A 5,955-nucleotide genomic window follows, 5' to 3' on the forward strand; every position below is an offset into this window, starting at 1 on the left:
TCAAGCCGATCCCCAAGCCAAGGAAATCCTGGCATCAATTAGATATTGAGCCAGGCTAATGCTGGCAGCACAGCCACTGATGTTAACCCGCCTATCAGGAGATCCTTCTACTGGGTTCAAAATTTTGAGCTGCTCCCCAGGCATCTCATGCATCTCTTTGATTTGGGCTCCTTGATAGTTGATTATGCAGCCAATCAAATCATTTGGCATGGTGAGTTCATGAGAAGTGGTCTCAGCAGACTCATCCAAAGCTGCCGAATAGCCTTTCATCTCTGGGGGAGCTGGTTTCAATGGTGTCTCCATGCGTCACAGGAAAATGAGACTTTTGCATTGCCCACTGGTGTAGATTGTACAAATCTGGTTGTGGAATGGCATACTGTCCTTGATGGCATTAGGCCCCTGTAGGTGGTCCCTCCAGGTTAGAGTTGAGGTACAGGGATGGGGTGGTGTGGGGAAAGCTCGCACTGTCGCTTCCCATGCTGTGCCTGTCCTGACCACCTGCAGAGATGACCAGAGAACTGGACAGCTTGGAACAGTGTGGGATGATCTTGTCCTTGGTGGTGGTGAGGGGGTGGTGAGGGGGACTCCAACGTGGCCACGCAGATCTATTTGACACACTCAATGATGGATTGTGGCGTGCCAGCAATAGCGATGACCTCCTCATTTGAGTTGGCATATCTCCAGCCTTCTAGACCTGAGCCCCTGTACTTTCTCAAATGTCCTGGATTTTGCAACCACCTTTCCCAATGAGAGAGCCAAACTGACTAGCAGGGACCACTAGCCTCAGGGTGACCAGAGGTCTACCGACAGCTGTGCTATCGGTCACAAAGCTGCTGCTAGCCTCTTCCAATGAATCAGTGATCATAGCAAAGGCTTTAAAGATGTCATCAGTGAATCCAGCACAAGTGGTAATTCTCTCAGGACAATTTCCTTCTGAGATGTTCACGCATCTTCTTAACTGATTCTCCTTTCTTTCTGATGATACCACCAGCTTCCTTTGCAGGCATAAGTAACCGGATGGTGAGACTGATATTTAATCCACTGTCAATCCCACCAGTGTCCATGTCAAGCAGTATTTTGGAGAGCTGGACTTGGAGTGGTCACGTCTTCGGTCACTGGTGAGGGTAAAAACCCGACATTGAAGGCTCAAGGTGACTGAATCAGAAAGGGAGTGCTGGCCGAGCAGCCAGGAAGGAGAAGGGCCAGAGGCTGTGAGTGGGAAAGGGGTGGCAAACAATAGGGGAGGGCAAAGTCAGGTGGGTGGAGGAGGAGGAGGAAGAGGAGGAGGAGTGGGAAAAAGACCCCGGGGTGGGTGGAGGGCGGGCGAGGGTGGGCGCATACTGCAGCTACTCTGCCTGCTGCCTCTGTTGGTCTGGGAAGCAAGTAGTAATTTTCAAAACATAGAATGGGATTTTTTTTTGCAATAACATATCAAAAATGCCTAATCTAGAGCCTGTTCTTTCCTTTCTGTATGGTCTCCTGCCAATCTCACGTTGCCTGAGTGTGAGATTACCAGTCTGTTCCTTGCGGTGCACCTCACGTGTTACCCTTTCTAGAGCAGTGGTCTCTCCAGTGAACTTGTTTCCTGGTTTTGCATCTTGTGAAATGTTGGGGGTTTTTTTGTATTTTTGTTGAAGGTTAAACATTTGTATAAATTGTAAATATATTTGGTTTATTACAATAAAGGCTTTAGTACCCCCAAAAAATGCCTAATCTCTAAAATGTTTAGAAAATGTCCACACGTCAATAATAAAAGATAACCATATTTACAATGGGCAAAAGACATGAGCAGGCTTTAAAAAGAAGACATTCTGACAATCAGCAAACATGAAAAAATGCTCACTGTCATGTATCACTATGGAGATTCAAAATAACAATTCGATGCCATCTGATCCCAGAAGTAATACTGAAAGGAAAAACCAAAAACAGGGGGAGGGAAGGGAGAGAAAATGATGAGTTGGTACCCAAGGCTCAAGTAGGAAGAAAACGTTTTGAAAATGATGATGGCAACATATGTACAAATGTGCTTGACACAATGGATGTATGGATGTATTGTGATAAGAGCCACCAATAAAATGATAAAAAGAACAACAGAAAACAACAAATGGTAGTGAAGGTGTGGAAAGACTGAAAGCCTCATACACTACCTGTGAGATTATAAAATGGGACAACCACTGTGGAAAACAGTACAGCACTTTTGTAAAAAGTTAGAGATAAAAACACCATATGTTCCAGCATTCCCACTACTAGTTATATATCCTAGAGAAATAAGATCCATGACACTCATATTCATCACAGTCCTAGTCACAATACCAAAAATATGGGAATTGTCTAAATACCCTTCAAAAGATGAATGCAGAAACAAACTAAGGTGTATACACACAATAAAACACTGAGAAACAAAAAGCAATAACAATGAATATGTGAAACGCCTCATCATGTGGATGAGCTAGAAGGACATTGTACGGTGTGAAAACAATCAAGCACAAAAGAACAAATATTGAATGAGACCACTATTATAAAATCTAGCAAATGTTTTCATACAAAAAAGAACAATTCTTTGATGGTTACCAGGGTGGTAGGGGAATGGAGGGTAAATCACTAACTAGAAGGCAGACACATTAACTAAAGGGTAGACACATATTAACTTGGGTTGCAGAAAGGCAATATATAATAAAGGGGAGGTCAACAAAAGAAGCTCATGGGAAAATAAAACAGTGAGGGCTAAAAGAATTAATAAAGTCAGCACAGGTAAATACTATTACATATGCAATCCTGCAATAACAGTAATAATAATTTATGGGTGGACTGATGATAGACGGTCCAGCTGAATAGAAGTGTGAACACAAATGGGGCTATATTCGTGAGGTTTGACAAAGGATATTTTTACATATGTACAGAAGGGCTTCAAACATTTGTGGGAAAATTCCATTGTCTTTTTGTTCCATGTTTTCACAAACTTGGTAAAGCCTCCTCATAGTTACATACCCTACAAATATACCCATGATTATAGTAGAGTGTCCAGAAGTTAATATATTTTTAAAATTCTTAATAACATACTTTGACCATATGAACCACTGGGCCTAGGGGCTTAGGACCAAATCTTCAGGGGGTGGGGGGTGGGGAGAGCAGGCCATCAAGGTCAATTGATGCAACGAAGTTCACAGAGAAGCTATTCTACATTCTACTTTGGTGAATAGTAATTAGGGTCTTTAAAGCTTGTGTAGGGTCATGTAAGGTGCATCTGCTGTTCTCTCCAATCTGGAGCAAAGATGAGTGAAGAAAATTGAAAATGCGTGGAAATAATTAGTCCCAAAGGATTAATGGACCACATGAACCCCAGCCTTTATGATCCTGAAAATAGAAGAACAAGATTATGTCTAGCTAGTACTGCTGACCACTCCGCAAGGGATCACAAAAGGAGGTCCTGGATAGAGTGGGAGAAAACTCCAAGTCATAAAAAGATTAGGTTTACTGGTTGGATAGAGATAGGTGGAACTTATCTGAGACTTTGGTTCTCAGTCACCTTTCAAGCCTGGAACTGATTTCACCTCCTGTGGCTAAATTTTTGACCAAACCATAGATAGATCTATAAAGTGAACAATAACCACTAAGGACGTATGCACATCTTAAGGCAACCTACCATTCCAGAGTAAAGGGATGCCATTTGCCCAAGGACAAAGTTCTGAAGGAAGGAAGGTTTAGGAAAGAAGGAAGAATAAAAATGAGATACACAGGGTGGAAATTGGAAACAACAACAAATTAAACCCAAATAAAACATAAGGAAATAAAGATAAGAATATAAATTAATGAGTTAGAAAGCAAGCGTATGAGAAGGAAAACCAATAAAGTCCCTAGCAAGAATGACCAAAGGTGGTCCTGGTTGGCTCAAGAAACAAATCCAGAAACACTCACATGTGTATAAGAGAGAGCTTTACATTCAAGAGTATATTAAGAATATATGAAGAAAACATCCTGGCCCAGTCCAGATCAAGTCCATAAATCTGACATTAGCCCCTAAGTCTGATATTAGCCCATATGTCTGATACTAATCCATAAGTTCTTCCACAGACTCATGTAGCACATGCATGATGCTGAGAGCAGGAAAATCACAGCTCATTGGATGAAAGTCTTGTGGCAGCATCTCAGCCTGGTGCAGTTCTCCATGTGACTCCTCCAGCTTCAGGGCTCTGGCTGCCATCAGCATAGCTCCATGTGGCTTGTCAACAGGAATGTCAAGCAGAGAGACTGTGTGTGTCCCGCGTCCAGGAAGGCTAGACTCTATCCCTTCACTCAAGTTGACAGGAGATTACGTAACTACCACAGAGGGGAAGATAGAGCTACAATATCAGAAACAAATATCACAAATGCAAATGTAGATATCACTACATATCTTAAAACATTAATAACGCAATATACAGATAAACTAAAACAAGAAGAAATGGAATTTTTTTTAGACCTGTACCTACTTTAAGGAGTCCAGGTGCAGCTGTTGGGTAAAGTAGGTGGTTCAAACCTACCTGCCACTCCAAGGGAGAAAGATAAAGCTATCTGCTCCTGTAAAAACTCTGCAGCCTTGGAAACCATATGAAGGTTACTATGAATAAGTTTGAGTGTTTATCCAAATAGTTAAAGAAAAAATCATACCATACTTACACAAACTCTTCCAGAGATAAGGAAAGCAAACAAACGGGGAAAACGACCTATCTTGCTTTGTTCTGTTTTGTTTACTATTTATAAAGATGAGTCAAATTTTATAGAGCAGATCATCAGCTTTACATTCAACAATTCTAACGTATTTGGGTTCCTCTAATTGATTGCAATCCCCTCAGTGGACCAACACTTATCCCACTTCCTGTGTTTCCTGTTTCCATTCCTCATTGTTTCCTAACCCTTCTGAACCTTGTCCTTGAGCAAACACTGCCCTTTGGAGCATAAATGGTTGATTATTCTAAGGTATGTGTATCTCATTTGCGTCATTGTTCCCTGTATAAATTTTAGCTGAACATTAAGCCATGGGTGTGCATTTATTTCCAGAACTGAAGGGGAACTAAGTGTCATAATCTTTGGGGTTCCACAAATCTCCATCTGACCAGTAAGCCTGGCATATTTTATGATGTTTAGTTTTGTTCCACACTTTTCTCTCACTCTATGCAGGACCTTCTAATGTAATTCCTTTTAGAGTAATTGTTCCTAGTAGGCAGGCACCATCTAAATCCGGTCTCCAGATTGTGGAGACTGGTGTTTGCATACCCACCTTGTTTTATGAGACCAGCATAAAAATTATACCTGAAGCTGATATGGGTAGCACAAGAAAGTAAAATTACAGACCAATCTTTTCTTACAAACACGGATACAAAGATTTTAAACAAAATAATACCAACTCAAATAGAATGACGTTACCTATGAAACAGATAATATGTAATAATCAAGTTGAGGTACTTCAAATATGCAAAATTAGAATAACATTAAAAGTCAACACTGTGATTTGAAACATTAATATAATACAGGAAAATATACTAATTTTAGTAGATGCAGAAAATACATTTAATGAAAAAATAACCTCCATTTATATTTTAAAACACTTTACAGATTACAACTAAATGGGAGATTCTTTAATATTATTAATAGTATCTAAAAGAAAAAACTAACATCATACTTAATGTTGAAACATTGAAAGGTTTCCACCTGAGATCAGTAACAAGAAAAGGATAGCAATCACTGACCCTTTTATTCATCATCGTCCTGGAGATGGTAGAACACCTCCAGTTCTATAAAAGAAGAAAATTAACACACAAAATGACTAGTTGAAGATGTTTACCAACTTTTGCAGTATGAAATTGATCAAACATGCAATCAAGATTCATTGATCAGTACTCCCTCAATGCAAGAATACTTTCTTCTATTAAATTGGCATTCTATGATGCTCACCTTCCCGACACAACCGCTGAAGGG

At 40.3% G+C, this 5,955-nt stretch overlaps 1 pseudogene; it reads right to left on the reverse strand.

The window, feature by feature from the left end:
* Positions 1–1,094, reverse strand: LOC101638815 (annotated as a pseudogene).
* Positions 1,095–5,955: the final 4,861 nt, after the last annotated feature.

Source organism: Echinops telfairi, unplaced genomic scaffold (genome assembly GCF_000313985.2).
Source record: "Echinops telfairi isolate 266 unplaced genomic scaffold, ASM31398v2 ScPeMD7_44;HRSCAF=162, whole genome shotgun sequence".
Taxonomy (NCBI): Eukaryota; Metazoa; Chordata; class Mammalia; order Afrosoricida; family Tenrecidae; genus Echinops; species Echinops telfairi.